An 18,192-nucleotide genomic window follows, 5' to 3' on the forward strand; every position below is an offset into this window, starting at 1 on the left:
CAGGATTCAAGCAAGCCGGGCCGAAGACGGCTGTAATGCCAGAAACCGGTCCCCGGAAGCTTGTTTCCTTCCCAGTGTAGGAATTGGCTTTTGTAGTTTGGTTTGCCCTGTTCCCATCATGCACTGGGACAGGAACAGACTAATTTGCATACAGCCAGGTTCTGAAACTGGGATGGTGCAATGAGCTAAAAAACGGTGTTGGATCTAGCCCTGATCTCTTGACTGGGTGAGAGTATTCTGCTTAATTCAGAGACTCTGTCCCTCACCACCCCTTGTTGTAAATAATTTTGTCCACCCTTAGCGTGGAAGGGTATACTCAGACATGAGTCCCTTGCTCATTGCACCATCAGGATTCAAGCAAGCCGGGCCGAAGACGGCTGTAATGCCAGAAACCGGTCCCCGGAAGCTTGTTTCCTTCCCAGTGTAGGAATTGGCTTTTGTAGTTTGGTTTGCCCTGTTCCCATCATGCACTGGGACAGGAACAGACTAATTTGCATACAGCCAGGTTCTGAAACTGGGATGGTGCAATGAGCTAAAAAACGGTGTTGGATCTAGCCCTGATCTCTTGACTGGGTGAGAGTATTCTGCTTAATTCAGAGACTCTGTCCCTCACCACCCCTTGTTGTAAATAATTTTGTCCACCCTAAGCGTGGAAGGGTATACTCAGACATGAGTCCCTTGCTCATTGCACCATCAGGATTCAAGCAAGCCGGGCCGAAGACGGCTGTAATGCCAGAAACCGGTCCCCGGAAGCTTGTTTCCTTCCCAGTGTAGGAATTGGCTTTTGTAGTTTGGTTTGCCCTGTTCCCATCATGCACTGGGACAGGAACAGACTAATTTGCATACAGCCAGGTTCTGAAACTGGGATGGTGCAATGAGCTAAAAAACGGTGTTGGATCTAGCCCTGATCTCTTGACTGGGTGAGAGTATTCTGCTTAATTCAGAGACTCTGTCCCTCACCACCCCTTGTTGTAAATAATTGTGTTCTGAATGACCTGCAGTTTTTGCAGGGCTGTGGCTCCCACATCGGCCAACAAAGCATTGCCATAATCCATACGGCTCATGACTAAGGCTTGAGTTATGGTTCTCCGGTGCTCCGTGGGAATAAAAGGCAGGATCTTTCGCAGTAGCCTCAGTCTGTACTAACATGCCCCTGATATTACGGCTACCTGGTCATGCATAGAGAGGGACTGATTTAGTTTTATGCCCAGATTGTTTACGCATGGCTTTGGGATGGGAGGGGGGCCCAGTTGTGACGGCCACTACTCATTGGTCCAGACCGATTCAGCCTTCCCGAAAAGCATGACTTCCGTCTTGCTAGGGTTAAGTTGTAAACAGTTGGAAGTCATCCACTGGGCGATTGCCAAAATCCCTTTAGCAAAGCGGATTCTGTCAGCTTCGGGAGATTGGCCGATGTTAAAAAGCAGCTGGGTATCGTCGGCGTACGATATTATTTCAAACCCCAGGGCTTCTACCACCTTAGCCAATGGAGCCATATAGATATTAAAAAGCGTGGGGCTAAGGCAGGAGCCCTGGGGGACGCCCTTATCCAATGAGGTTCTTTTGGATTGGTGGGGACCCAGTATGATCGTTTGAAAACGATCTGCCAAAAAGTTCTGAAGCCATTTTGTAGGCCAGCCCCCGAATGCCGCAGGCGCTTAGCCTCTCCGCGAGCCTAGAATGAGAGATGGTATCAAAGGCCGCGGAGAGGTCAAGCAAAATCACGATGGCTGAACCACCCCTGTCCATGTTTATTCTCAAGGAGTCGGTCACAGATAGGAGAGCCGTCTCTGTGCTAAATCCTCGGCGGAAGCATGACTGAGAGGAATCCAAGATGTTATTCGATTCCAGGTATCTATTCAGTTGGCTGTTAATCAGGCCTTCCAGTAGTTTACCCAACAGAGGGAGCAGGGAGATGGGGCGATAGTTAGCCAGTTCAGCCGGGTCAGCCGTAGGTTTCTTCAGAATAGGGCGCACAAAGGCCTCCTTCCACGAGGCAGGGATCATCCCCTCGCTAATGGAAAGGTTGAACATTTTTTGTACAGTAGGGGCTAGAATGTGGGATAGGAGTGACATGATTTTAGGTGGGCATAGATCCGTTGGGGACCCTGATTTGGCAGAGGTTAACGCCCTTTGGGTCTCTACTAAAGTGATGAAGTCGAAATATTCAAGGGAACAACCAGGGCTAACAGGGTCATCCTCAAGGTTGTCTAGAAATGGGGGTCTATCCTGGATGTCCGCGGGAAAGTTCGCATAGATCTTTTCAATCTTTTCATGAAAGAATTCGGCCAGTGAGTCACATACGACCTTCGTCTCAGTAGCGGGTAATTTACATACCGTGGGTTCTACGAACTCTTTTACTATGTCAAAAAGGGCCTTGGCCGAATTTTTAGACTGTTCAATTTGGTTAGTGATGGAGCGAGATTTAGAAATACATTTATTTCAGCTCGCGAAGTTTAAACTTCCATAATAAAAATAATATTATTAATAATGTGTGTGGTGAGAATACTAACCAACCTAGAGTAAAAGTTGCATTATCGCGAACACGTGGGAAACTAATTTGTGTGCTCATAAATGTGCAATATGTTGCACTTGCATGTGTGTGAAAATAATGAATTAATTCGGTCTATTGTCATGTCAGAACTAAATGCGGCTGTTTATTAATGGCATGTGCCTATTTCTGTGTGCTCATGTTTTGTTTTTTCTGTCTTAAATGTTGCACAAATCTGTTTGTTGCTTTATTAGCTTCTGCTAGGTAACATAGATTAATGAGCTAATAATTAGCAAAGGAGGGTGGGTAACAGAATGAACTTTATTTCTTGTATTAATTATTTTTTTGTGTTTGTTTATGCACTAGTTTCTGAAAAAGAGGCTCGAGGCCTAGTTCGTTTTAATGTGCAGTTGGCAAAGTTCTGCTTAGAGAAAGCAAGAGCCCAGTTTGGAAAGTTCCTGCCAAGTTTTAAAAGGAGAAAAATACAAACGTGGTTGTTCAGTGAACTGACTGTACTTTTGGTCAGTGTGGCCAAGGCCAGGAACCGGCAGAGAGATTGTCAAGCTAAGGAAGTCACGGACACTTGCATTTAGATGTTGCAAACTGGAGGAAGCTACGTGACTTGAAAATAAAGGACAATAGACTCTAAGAAAGAGTCGGAACTGGGCTCCAAAGAATGTGATGACATTATGGTCTGTCATTTGACAGCCAATCAGAAGTTCTGAATAGCAGAAAAGTATTCAAGTTTACTTAGATTAGTTAGTCAGAAAGGTATAAAAACTGTCCCTCTGGGAGGGAGGGCGCCGCTGTTTGCTGACACCATTTGGGCGTATCGTGCTGTTGGACTTTCTTGGAGCACGTAAGATTCTTTAGGCCCTTTTGACTTTTTCTTTATTCTTTATGGAGTAAGTGTAGCTAGGGACTTACAGCCTGATTCATCAATCTCCCGTTTTGCGAGCCCCTAATAGCGAATCATAAGGAATCGCTATTAAGGACTTGCAAAACGGGATTCATGTAGGAATTACAAAAAATATTGCGATTCCTACATGTTCCTTATTTGCGATTAGCAATGTAGGAATAACTCCCCATTCATTCCTATGGGCCTACAGGCCCATAGGAATGAATGGGGAGTTATTCCTTATTTGCGATTAGCAATTTGCTAATCGCAAATAAGGATGCAATTTCAAGGGTGCAGGGGTGTCCAAAGGACACCCTGTAGCACCCCTGAAATGTAATCTACATTGGTGTTGCGCACACACATGTCCAAAGGACATGTATGTGTGTAACATGCAGCTTAGAAAAATGCATTTAAATGCATTTTTCTAAGTTTTTGCTATTTACCACGAGGTCTGACCTCTCGGTAAATAGCGGCCCAAAATTGCAATTTCGCAATTTTAAAATGATTCATGAATTGCATTTAAGGAATCTCAAATAGAGATTCCTTAAATGCAATTCTTCGCAAATGTGCGAATTCTTTAATAGCGATTTTTGCATTTGGGATGATGAATCCCAAATGCAAAAATTGCACTCGCAAAAGGCAAGATTCTGAGAATCTTGCCCTTTGCAAGTGCAATTTAGCTTCATGAATCAGGCTGTTAGGGTTTAGATGATGCCAAACTGTTATTTCCATTTGAATTATGCTATTTGATTTTGCTTAAAACTGTCATCATCTTTTGCTAAAATCTCTATCATAATTCTTGAATAAAAAGATTCTAATGCACTTACTATGAATAAATAGTTAATAAATAAGATTTTTGAAAAACAAGCTGGACTTGTTATTTCATGTATTTAGGTTACCATTAGCAGATCTATTTGCCTCAGTGGCTTAATTAATTGTAGGGTTTAAAAAGTATGATGAAGTTGTTTTTCTGCAGATGTATAAAAAAAATGTATATATTTTGTGAATAGGCTTATTAATTAGGTCACATGATTCAGTTGGTCAAAATATGTCATGTTAGTTTATGGTCCTTGTGAATGATTTATGATTAATCGTGAGTATTGTGGAGTTGGGTAGCGTTGCTTATGGCATATTTTCTATAGGAGCGCTGGATCAATTCATCTGGTAGCAGAGTTCGGTTGCTATGGTAACCAACATGTTACATGGTAATTACATAGGATCGATGTTTAACATATGTTGAGTCTGGTAATTTTTTACATGTAGTCGAAAGGTTTTTTCCTGCAGTGTGAAAAATCCTAGTTGTACCGGTACAGAGTGGTGTGACATTGTCGTGTATTTCTATAGGTTCTGAATCAGTCCCCCTATTCCTGACCCTATTCTGGTTAAACTAACTATCAAGTTAACTAACAGTCAGCCCATGAGGCAAGAAAACCCCCATGATGCAGATACCGTTATCTGACGCAGTCACACTCCGGCACAGGAACGTGTTATCTGATTAGGTCATAACGCTTGAGATCTAATTAGACAAGCGACATTCCTCCAGCCCCTGATAAGGCATACGACGTTCTCATAACAAATCAAACCTATGACAACCTGGAAAATCCGTGCGGCCATTGTTTTGATTTCACAGAGAACTTTAGTAAAGAATGTGCTAACGAGCAAGTCGTATGACATCTTTATTGACGTATCTATGTCCATCCTTACGTCAATCTCGGCACCTTTAAGGTATAAATATTGCCGACCTTGCCCTATGCAAACACACGCGTGGTGACAAGACGGAGCAGCCATACTTGCCGAAGCCGAGAGCAGAAGCAGACCCCGCTGGCAGCAGCCCCGCCTTCCTGACGCGCTGAGAGACGCGCTGCTATCTCAAGCCGAGAGACCCAGCACCGGCGCTTCTGGGCAGCCCTCGCAGGCAGCCTGGAATATCGAGAGCAGAGAAAGAGATACCATTCCTCATTCATCCTAACTTCCAGGTACAGAACTGAATAACCCCTCACAGAGAATTCCTTAGTTATTCACTTGGCAAAAACAAACTTAACTTAAACTGTAACTTTCTATTCCCGCCCACGCATTAGACTTAGGTCAGGTACACGGGGTAGGCGTATTTAGAAACACCAGTTGAGTACGTTTAGTCAAATGTATATGTGTATGTAAATATATTTTAATCATTTTAAACATCATATGGCTCAGAAACCATATTAATGTTTTTACAGTATTATTTTATACTATTGCTTTTAATGTATGCACTTTACTTAACTATAAGTATTGCAATAATATCGATCCATTTCTCATGTACGAGAAAAGAGACTGATCAATAAATAACACCTTTTTATTGAACACGCCCGTCTCTTCCTTTTCTCTACATTCTGATGAGACTAAGAATGCACGTACTGACTGAGTAAAATAATTGCCTTGTGCTCACACGACTCTCGAGATTGACTCTTGATTAGGGGAGAGCAAAGTTGTCATGTTCTATGGTTGTCAGAAACTAAATCCCTTCTTGTCTAATCAGGGAAGTTAATCCTTCCTTGAACATTCGAGAAAGTTTCTAGCGAACTCTGAGCTTAGCTGGCAAACCCAAAAATTAAGTCTAGTATCGACAGTAGTAGACCTAGTTAACGTCTGGCCTAGGCCTTTACTGCTGTAGGTACTATTCCAATGCGCAGAGCCTATTGGGAAAATAGGAGCTACACTACATGGCGCCCAACGTGTTTGGAAAGGGCGATAAAACTAACGTAAGACATTTAGAGTAACTCAGTCGTGCTTTCTCACTCAGACCCCTTTTCCCATTATACTCCAAAGACGTCTGGAGTGGGTGAAAGGTTATATCCTCCAAAACCTCGCAGGAGGGAACTCCTATGTAAGGTTCTTGGTATAGTCAACGTTGAAGGATAAACAGTTCCAAAATATTGTGCATCTAATCTCTGTTTCCATAAAGAAACCTGATCTGCAAACAAACATAATACCATCCTGTCTGTAAAATGGCAGAGAGTGATGATGAAAGAGAGGCAGTTAGATTAGCAACTGAACTCGCAGATGCTGATGCTACCATGCAAGCAGCAGACCCGAATATAACACTCATTCCGGTCATTAAAAGGAGATCTATAACCTTAAAACTTATAGAAAATGGACTGACACCTAGAGGTGGCACAGTCATATTCGTAATCGAGGCACACGAATATCGGCAGACAGAGGTATACTATACATGGATACATTTTCCAGCAGCAAATGCTGTAACAAAGTACTTCCACTATTACAAAATAGAGGAACCTCCTAATGAGTACACTCCTTTCGAGGAGGTGGAAGTACCACTCAAATTCCAAGAGCATTTGCTCTTATTTGATGGCGCCCTAAAACATAACAATCACATTACAAGGCTCGGTCCTTTAGGAAGACCAGGAGCAACGTGGCCGGTCTTAGCCGGATACACACCACATCCAGACATCGAAAGAATGCCTGCAGCAGAGCTATTAATACAGCTAAAACAACTACTAAAAATTCATAGACAATTAGTTCAGTATGTAATGCGGACTTCAACAATTCAGCCAGCGATTAAACTTCCACAGCTGACCCCTCACCAGGGGAACACAAATAAAATCACACCACAGAACATCCAATCCTGCCTAGGTAAAGTTCCAGCTAAACGGGAACAAATACCATTCTGGTTGGCACAGAAAATCACCCAAATAGAGGCGGTGTTTCCTGACACCACCCCGCTGGAAAAACACAGGATTCTGACTATATGTCTCCCAATGGGAATCGCACCACACATTGAGGACTGTGACACTTGGGGTACAGTCTTTGCTTCCATCTACACAAAAACGCACGGTGTTCCATCCATTTCGGTAATACCAGATGTGCTAAAACAAATTCAAGATGAATACGATCCAGAACCTGCTTTAACTCTTGGTATGAAATTACTAAAAGACTTCAAGCAGGTCTCGGCTATATTATTAGCCAACATAAAAGGTGAAGCAGCAAACGTGGCGATCCGCCAGAGGTTAAAAGAGACAGATATAGCAGACCAACCAGCTGAAATTGCCAGAATCATAGAAAAATCCTATGAAGAACTAGGCAGAGATAGTCTAGGTGGAATACCAGTAAAACCGCAACTGACTACAAGTCCAGAAAAAATATTTTTTAATAATAATAATTCACCAAAAAAGAACTGGGATGGAAATAAACAATCCAATCCTAAAGAAAAGAAATTCCAGTCCCGAGGAAGGTCTCCTAGGCGAAGAGAGAAATCTCCAAACCAAAGACAGAGGTCACCGCAGAGTGACCCCTCGGGGAATAGATATAACCTTAGAAATAGGGATAATATTAAAAAACCTGATAGATATCAAGACATTGATACACGTCCCTCTCAATCTTTTCAGAATTCCTCGCAGAAATCGGAAAGAAGAGGACGATCAGAAGAGCACGCCAAGTCCAAAGACAGGGAACCTGCTCAGCTAAAAAAGAAATTACAATTTCCAAAAAAGAAGGTAGCCAGTATCAAGGTAGTTAACAATGCCGAGAATACTGAGGACACAACTGAAAAACGGAGAGTGGGCTCAGACAATGCTAGACAGCGCAGCAGAGGTGAGCATAGCTCGCAAAGTCCTTATGAATCATCTGGAGACAGTGGACACGAATGAATACCTTCAAGTGGAAACTGCAGACACCAGAGTTAGCAAGCCCCACAAGATATACGAGATAACATTACGTATAGAGGGAGATAAGACTAGGAAAATAAGGGGACTATTTTGGGATAACCTCTCCAAAGGCTATGACATCCTTCTAGCTGAAAAAGACTGGCCACCAGAGTTTGTCAGGGAGTGCCCTCATGGCGAAGAAGTAATTATGCCTGCCTTTTCGAATCAAATACCGATTCATAAAAAATACACACTTGCTAGAAAGTGGGCAGTGGCCTTAGCACCTGCTTTATATAAAAATCATGTAGGATGGGATGAGGATTCTCCTCCTCACAAAATCCAGTTAAAATCACAACGGACAAAGTATACTACTACTTTGATCCAGAACTAGAAGAATTAAAAAATCTAAAATATGAAAAGACGTATCCTCTGCCAATCGACATTCTGCCTCTACGACATTACGCCTGTGTAATCTATACAGACGGACATGCTCAACCCTCCGTTTGGGGAGAACATGCATACAACCCCACATGTGAGATTACAAAAGAAGTGTGGCGCGGAGGTAAACTAAGACCTCTATTAACAAAATCACACTCAGTAGAAACTAATTCAGAACTACAAACTGAAATAATAGCTTTGAAAATGGCGCTAGATAATGCGGATCGCGAATTCCCGACACTTATAGTGTCAGATTCATATTACTGCGTCAAAGCATATAACAAGGATTTGCAGACATGGATTCAGAACGGTTACAAAGATGACACAGATGCATCAATAAAGCAGAGACTGCTCTGGGAACAAGTAGCTCTTTTGAAAAAAGAACTACCAAAGACTCACGTGACTCACTCACTGAGTCATCAACGTGATGGCGTTCACGTTGTAGGGAATTCATTGGCTGAAACAGCCGCAGCGGCAGCCACTAAATCGGCTCCCGTAGATCGAAAAAAGCGTACATTAAAATACATTGACGGTGAAACAATGCTGGCGGTGAAAACGTCATCAAAAGGCGACTGCTCAGCGTTACCGATCAACTATCCACTCAATTATACATACATAATCGATGCAAACTCCGTCCCTTTTGCTCGAATCCCTGGAGTGGGGGATAGAGTGATTCCAAACATGGACAGGAGAAACTTGTTAATCGCAGACGCACACATGGGCGAGGGTCACAGACACCTTAAATTAAAAGATTCTCTGGAAGAATTACAATCACGGTACTGGTGGCCAGGCATGAGCCTGCACTACACCATGTTTGTAAAAAACTGCCCAAACTGCAACAGAGATCGCAGTGGGGAGAGAAGCAGTTTAATACCTCGTCGTATCAAGGCAGATAATATTACCAGCAAAAAGAATGGCTTGCGATTAACATATACAGGCTAGTTTCCACTTATAATGTAGATCACCAGCACGCGGCTGACGTCCGGACTATTATACAAGATTTGCGAGTCTAAATGGCATATACGCTAAGAGCATGCTACGTTCGACCATTGTTTTCACTCAGGCAATCCAGCCTGGGGGGGAAATATGGCCAAATGAGCACAGCCCAGCGGGAATCTTCTCACTTCCTTCCTGAGGGTACGGGATGGTGTAAAGAAAAAACCAAGGCAGAAAGCAATCTATAATGGAAAGGATATTAGGTTCGGGAGCTGGGGGGGTCAAACATCTAATAAGTGTCCAACGTAGTCTAAATAACTTGCCAAGAAATTCTGACCTTGATAGTCAGACTTCAGTGGTAATAGAAAAAACCTTTGATGTCAAAGACCGTTTGGCTATTTTGCAGGACTTAAACAAAACAAGAAAAGACCTGAGCAACATACAGTTGAAACAACAGCCAACAACCACTGAAGAATCACCACCTGTCCCAGCAAGACCTGTCTGGATTCCAAAAGTCGGGGATCTAGTCAGGGAGAAGATCGCGGTAAAGAAGGAATTTGGGCCTTCTTACAGAAAAGCAGTTCCTGTCTTGTCTGTCAACGGGACAAGATCAGTTGTACTACCGCCACTTGCTGGAAAAAAGGAGAACCGAGTTGTATCCATCGACCTGGTAAAACCACAACATGTGGCCGATAACAAACAGTAGGCCAAGTGGACTCCCAATAAGTAGCAGAACACCAAGGTTTGCTACCAGCACAGAGGTCCTATCAAAAAGGCTCATCACATTCGAAACGCCTGCAGAAGAACAAGAAGGACTATGCAACAATGCAATAGAACTAAGACCTCTGAAAACCCAAATAAAGACATTTAGCAGAGACACACCAATCTATACTGAAGTACCAAGTGAAAATGCAAGGAACAAAAATCCTGAAGCAATTGGAACAATTGACAGAACTGCATCCGGGTACTTCATCAACTTCGATGATTCCTCTGACGGCTTCAGTGAATCAAAGACACAGCCATCATCAAAATCCTTTAAAGACAAAGCTAAGGAACTTTTGAAACATCTGAAAGAAACATATCTGGTTTCTCCATGGATTGAATTTTGGGTGGGTTTTGGTGCATTTATCCTCATACTTTGGCTCATCATGGTATTTACTTTGGGACGCTTCATTGAGGGAAAATATGCTAAAATGGACACAGCAAGTCAGAACATCAACTTGGTCCTCAAACCACACACATCTTCACACGTCGAGAAAAGAGAACTTTCTTCAGAACTTTCTTCAGCCAACTTCACAGCCAATCCTATACCTGGTGGGGTAGCCTGGGACAACACTGACTATGAAATTTATGGTCCGGTCGAGATCCTGAAATATCCACACCAAATCAAGATCTCTTTGAGTGACTTTGCAAAACCAAACTCATTTGCTGATGATTGGGACTTCGAGAGTATTAACAACATGATGTCTGACTTAGTAATGTCTGCTAAATTTACAAAACATGATTATTTGCAAGGTTCTACAAATTATGATAGTATGTATTGCTATAACCATTATGGTAACCATTTTTTGCATAAATCTGCACAACCTAGAAATGTTTTAAATTATAATCAATGGGAACATTGCGCTACACCTCCAAAAGGGAGCTCTAGAACCGCGTATGACAAATATTCATATTTTTCAGGTTTTAACATAAGTAATGCTGAAACATTTTATTTTAAATTGTCAAACAAGACAGGGATGAAAACCATGATAACCAACACAAAATTGATATATTCAGATTCATTCTTTGAAAAAATGAATACATTTGGATTTGATTATTGGGACAAAAATGTTGATTTAAAAAGTGTTTGGGGTACAAAAGAATGGCAAGTACAGGGTTTAGAAGCTTTGTTTAGAGCCTGCATGATCCCAGAACAAATGATATTTTTAAATGACACTGTTCAACGAACCACCTGTCTTGGCTTAGCCAAAATCAAAGATTTAAATAATCCGTCTATTCCAAAGCCAACAATGTTTAGCAATAACTCTGATACAGATGAAGAGATAGACGTAAACCATATATTAAACAAAAACAGAACACATCCTGATTGGAAACAATGGTTGATCTGGCCCACAGATACAAATAACTGTCAAGATAGATTCCTGAATAAAACACAGGGTTTTAAAATGACCAGGCCAGACCCTAGATATCCCCAAAGACATCACCCAGGGATAATAACAACCTACAGTGTGGGCAAATTATGCCTTCAATGGCTACAGACTTCCACACTGCCTGAAATTAAGCAACACCTAACTTTACTTACTGATGGTGCTGACTTGCGTGATTTCATAATGGGACCACGCAAACAGCGTCAAAAGCGTTTCATAGCAGCCTCTGTATATGCAGCATACAATGAGGCCTGGAAGGTTACTCAAATTGAAACAGCAGAAAGAATACGGGAAATTGACCGTATTAATTTGGAAAAATCACTTTCTGTAGTGGACAATGGGTTAATGACTCTGTCCTCCAGAATTTTTTCATTGGACAGCATTGTGTCTTCAGCAATCGATATATTATCGCAAGACTTACTGTTATTACAACATGGTCAGTCACAATTGCGTTCCATTGTACAGCTTGGCTGGACGTTACAAAATCTGCGTTCAGGCTATGTGCCTTGGCGTTTAATCAACACAACGTCACTATTCCAAATCTTTAACCTTACTGATAGACAAATCGGTATGGCGCAAAAGGGTGCTGATTATACAATCTTGAGCATTGAAAAACTAGAAAGATTACCAATGACAATGTCAGAACGACCTGTCAGTGAATGGATAATACACGGAATCATAAATATTCCAATCTCAACCTTCAGGTTTCAATACTGCCAAAAATATATACAGGCTGGCATGTACGAGAAATTGGGAAAGGGGTACCTTAAAACAACTTGGAACCTGCCCTATTCACATGCATGTGTCAGTAATAAAGGACAGAAAGTGTTTCTTAGTGGCAACAATTGTGCTATGTCACTAAGCGGCACGCTTCTGTGTAACGGAATTAGTTTGCATGGAGCCTGTGAAGGGAATTCATACAACCTTTCATGTCACCAGCAAGGCGCACCTGCAACTGAAATAGAACCATTCTTTCAAAGACTCTATAATGGGAGTTACATTCTTATTGTAGACCGCAGATGTTGCAGTCTTATGCCCGGGACTCCTTATCTAGTAACTACAACGGCGAAGGTCAAGTGCTGTGGACGCTCTTTATTCCCCAGCTCCTTTCCAGACAGGGAGGCAAGGGCATGGCCCAGTTTGAAAATTACTTCTATTCGAATAGACACTTTAAGCAGAATGAAAACAGTGCTTCTTCAGACGCCTACAAGGCTCACGTCATCAAAAGAAACGTATGATCTACAAGTCGCAAGGACGACTGCAGAGATACATACATTATTATCAACTAATTCCCCCGTACATTTCGCGGAAATCCTAAGCGAAATCTTAAATATTTCTGATACCACTGGGGTCTCAAGGGTATTTAAGACAGTATTTTCGATGGCATTAACACCATTCAAAGCCATACTGGGTATTTTTCCAGATTTCGTCCATTCGATTTTTGGCAGACTTCCCCTGATCCTGGGACTAATTGCAGGAATCCTATTCCTAGTCCTTATTTTTCGTTATGGCAACCCATGTCACAGATCAAACTCTCGCGACAATGGAAGATACGATCCTAGCCATTGGATACCGGGACCGGATATCAAAAATCCTGGGACTCTCCCGGCTTAGAGACCTGAACATGACTTGGTTTCTATCATTTCGACCAATGTGGCAAAGGTGTGTTTTACCTGTACTAAGGTGTCTGCTATGCGGAGAAGAATGCGTGTTAGACACCTGTCTGACGCTACAATCGGATGCGCCGGTGGATGCAGATACACTGTTGGTTCCTACCAAGGTTCACGCTTTGTGCTGCCCTCAAAGGCTGCCAATCCTGATGACGGCATTCCTGGAATCTTCACCACTGCGATTGAAGAGTAGTGAAGTTCAAGATGAAAGCAGCATCGAACAGGTACGACCTTCTGTCAGCAATGCGAATCAGAATGTCAATGGAGACAATCATGCGCACGAATGCATGGTTACACCTATTTCCGACTTAGTGGAACTTTCCCATGAAGCTGTTGACAGTTTTTTCGAAAGCCTGAATGATATGATGTTCTCTCCAGAACAGAAATAGAGACTTTTGAGTAAAACTCGCACACGGCGTTCCCTGAATTCGGCCTTCAACTTTAAAAATAAAGTCACATGAACAATTTCACTCCAGTTCACGGACAGCAATTTTTTCAGCATGCCCCTTAAAATATTTTTCTACATATTTTTTCCCGGGACACTGATCTTCTGCTTAAAGTAAGAAACTATTCCTAGAGAACTAAAATTTCTATTTTTAGATACTTTATAGACTTTAGCTGCCCGCTGGTAGGTTCACAAATATTTTATTATGTGATGAAATGGTCTCGGACTTCCTTTCTGTATAGCCATATTAAGAGCCATTTCATGTGTATTTCTCATATACCGATAAGCAATAATGCATAAAAATGCGTGTTTACTTTTGCATTTAATTCATAGCTTAAGTGCATACAATATATATGACTGCAATTTTTCAGTATATTTGAAAATTTCGAAATGCATTTATGTATTTTGGGGTGGTAAGGTATACACTATACTCTATAGTATGTTGTACTATGTTATACTATGCATAGATTAGTAGATATGACCATAGTTAGCGTGGAGTGGGTGTCGTGTATTTCTATAGGTTCTGAATCAGTCCCCCTATTCCTGACCCTATTCTGGTTAAACTAACTATCAAGTTAACTAACAGTCAGCCCATGAGGCAAGAAAACCCCCATGATGCAGATACCGTTATCTGACGCAGTCACACTCCGGCACAGGAACGTGTTATCTGATTAGGTCATAACGCTTGAGATCTAATTAGACAAGCGACATTCCTCCAGCCCCTGATAAGGCATACGACGTTCTCATAACAAATCAAACCTATGACAACCTGGAAAATCCGTGCGGCCATTGTTTTGATTTCACAGAGAACTTTAGTAAAGAATGTGCTAACGAGCAAGTCGTATGACATCTTTATTGACGTATCTATGTCCATCCTTACGTCAATCTCGGCACCTTTAAGGTATAAATATTGCCGACCTTGCCCTATGCAAACACACGCGTGGTGACAAGACGGAGCAGCCATACTTGCCGAAGCCGAGAGCAGAAGCAGACCCCGCTGGCAGCAGCCCCGCCTTCCTGACGCGCTGAGAGACGCGCTGCTATCTCAAGCCGAGAGACCCAGCACCGGCGCTTCTGGGCAGCCCTCGCAGGCAGCCTGGAATATCGAGAGCAGAGAAAGAGATACCATTCCTCATTCATCCTAACTTCCAGGTACAGAACTGAATAACCCCTCACAGAGAATTCCTTAGTTATTCACTTGGCAAAAACAAACTTAACTTAAACTGTAACTTTCTATTCCCGCCCACGCATTAGACTTAGGTCAGGTACACGGGGTAGGCGTATTTAGAAACACCAGTTGAGTACGTTTAGTCAAATGTATATGTGTATGTAAATATATTTTAATCATTTTAAACATCATATGGCTCAGAAACCATATTAATGTTTTTACAGTATTATTTTATACTATTGCTTTTAATGTATGCACTTTACTTAACTATAAGTATTGCAATAATATCGATCCATTTCTCTTGTACGAGAAAAGAGACTGATCAATAAATAACACCTTTTTATTGAACACGCCCGTCTCTTCCTTTTCTCTACATTCTGATGAGACTAAGAATGCACGTACTGACTGAGTAAAATAATTGCCTTGTGCTCACACGACTCTCGAGATTGACTCTTGATTAGGGGAGAGCAAAGTTGTCATGTTCTATGGTTGTCAGAAACTAAATCCCTTCTTGTCTAATCAGGGAAGTTAATCCTTCCTTGAACATTCGAGAAAGTTTCTAGCGAACTCTGAGCTTAGCTGGCAAACCCAAAAATTAAGTCTAGTATCGACAGTAGTAGACCTAGTTAACGTCTGGCCTAGGCCTTTACTGCTGTAGGTACTATTCCAATGCGCAGAGCCTATTGGGAAAATAGGAGCTACACTACAACATGAGTGAAGTTACACAGTGCATTTGATCTGTTTCAAATAGTGGTATTATTATGTATCACTAGTGTTGTGGTCGTACAACACGTGTTAGGAATATAGGTGTACTAGGTAGAATGTATAGCGAGGATTGTCTATGAAATCGTAGCTTTGAGTATAAGGACAAAGAGCCCGTTCTAAAACTCATTGCGAAAAGAGTAATAGAATATATCTAAACTTGAGTGAAGGGTAAAGTAACGTAGTTTATTTTACTGGCGAATGTGGATTTCTATGGCTGGTTAAAGTCCTGCCAGAATTTCATATATGTGTGGTTAAGGAAACTTTCCGTTTGAAAGTGTGTAAATGATTTTGTAATTCCGTTCGAGTCAAACTTTGAATTGCTACTTTATGTGCATTCAGAGGAAAATGAGTTCGTTATTACTTGTTAGAAGGGTAGAGTAAAGGCGCTGTGAAAAGTTTTGTGAAGGAGGGTTGAGCGCTGGGAGTGACACCTGCAGCTTATATGGAATGTGAATATGGTTATCATACTTGCCTTTGGTTTGATGTTTGGATGCAATACACCAAAAATGATGGTGTTCTAGCTTGGCCAGAAGATGGTTCATTTAATATGAGGATTTAAAAAAATGTAAGAGATAAAATGACAGCTCTTGTTCCGAAACTTAGACCAACACAATTTGAGGCTTTAGTTGAATGGGAGGATGAGATGTTTCAACTTCAGCGGGAAGCAAGTGGTTTAATTAGACCTCCTAAATCATCGAATTTTAAACGAGAAACCCATGAGGATAGGATGCGTCGGTGGAGACAGGCGGATATGTGTGATGGTCTCTATATAGTGAGAGAAATGATTACAGAAATACCAGGTCAAAAGAATACCCAAAAGAAAAATAATGCAGTCGTAGACAGTGAATCAGAAGATCAGGTTTTAGAAGAAATTTATATAACTAATAAAAAACAGACTCCTTTAAAACCAGCTTGTACATGGTCTACCCCAATGGTTTCTACAGGAATAACACCAAGTGCACCTCCATTAAATGATGAATCACCCAGATTATACCTGAATAATTCTGAATCTTTTGAAACTCCTGAAGGGTTAGAAACAAGAACAAATTCTAGCGTTTATAATGAAAGCAGAAATTTCCCTGAAACCCCAATGGGAAAATAAGTTCCTAGAAATTCAATGGGAGCTGGTAGAGATGAGGAAATTGCAAATGCTTCAGAATATTTACGATCAAAAGAGGAATTAATTCGACAATTAACTAAGGGAATGGAAGCAGTGACGGTTCCAGTAACAATTGGTCCTTTTCAGCCTGTTTTTGATCAGGGAGAAATTAGGCAACCAGGTTTGACAATTCCATTAAATGCAGAAATCCAGAAGGTAGGTGAAAAATTTTACTCAGAATTAACTGAAATACATCGAGAAAAAACAATGATGCCTGATTTAACTTTTAATCCAGGTTCAGTATGCAGAACACCAATGGGTGCAGAGTCAGATGCTGTTTCTCCAGAGAAAACAGATTCCATTTCAAAACTTGATGTTGCAAGATTGAAAGCAGATTTAGAGGAGTTAATAATTGGCACAATTGGTCCTGACAGTTTGAAACATTATCAAGATGATGAACTGTTATTTATCTGCAAGAGCATTCAATGGAAAACAAAGAATAAATATGATCAATTGGAAGAATTGGCTGCAGAGTTAGAAATTGACTTGAGCAAACAGAAAAATTTGGGAAAACATTACAGATTAGATTTTACTGAAAAGGACATTGGGAATTTCAATGCAATGGAAAGAATTATGCATATAAAAGATTTGATTGTGTACATCAAAAAATTGGGTGACTTGAGTAAATGGAGAGTGAAGTGGACCAAAAAGAAGCAAGAGGAAAGGCAAGAAAGGTTAGCCAAGCAGTTTCAAATGAGGGAAATAGCTGGTGGTGGTTATGTTCATGTTCCCTGGTCAAGACAAGACATTTTATTATTTACAAATGATTTTCCACGGCTGAGAGAGAAGCCTGTGGAATGGTATCGACAGGTAGATATATTCATCAAAGTTTCGAAAGTTCTGTGGATTGATCTTGATGGATTCTTTGACATTGTTGTTCCATCAGATCTTTGGACAGAATGCAAAATTGCTGTGAGTTGGCCTAAGGTAGAACCAACTTGAGATAAAGAGACAGGTGCTCCATCATCAGTGGTCATGGAACTGTATGACAAAGTGATTTACTGGTTAAAAGAAAAGATTCCCCCAAAAGAAGTGGATTGGGTAAAAATAGACAGAACAAATCAGGAGCCGAAAGAGTCAGTTCATTAATTTTATGAAAGATTATTGTTGGTCTGTAAACAGTACAGTGGCTATGAAAAATTAAATGAAAAGGACATGAGCCACTTCATTTACAGATTTGTTTATGGTCTTAGACCTGAAATTGGTGAAATGATTAGAAATAATATTGTTGGATGGTAATCACTCTCAGTTGATGATATTTTGAGAAAGGCAAAATACTGCAGTGATGAATTAATGCAAAGCAAAAGAAATGAAAAGAAAAAGCAATGTGGACACAGGTGAAAGTAGCAGAACATCAAATAGCAAGCTTGGAAAATAAAAATGTGAATTTTAACCAGAATCAGGGTCAGGAAAAGTTTAAAGGGAATTTTAA

General features: G+C 41.1%; 1 long non-coding RNA gene across 2 annotated transcripts in view; it reads left to right on the forward strand.

Moving 5' to 3' along the window:
• The window catches only part of LOC144772007 (uncharacterized), a 514,879-nt gene that overhangs the window by 467,917 nt on the left and 28,770 nt on the right, over positions 1-18,192 (forward strand). The window lies entirely within an intron of this gene.

This window comes from Lissotriton helveticus, chromosome 8, assembly GCF_964261635.1.
Source record: "Lissotriton helveticus chromosome 8, aLisHel1.1, whole genome shotgun sequence".
NCBI classification, from domain to species: domain Eukaryota; kingdom Metazoa; phylum Chordata; class Amphibia; order Caudata; family Salamandridae; genus Lissotriton; species Lissotriton helveticus.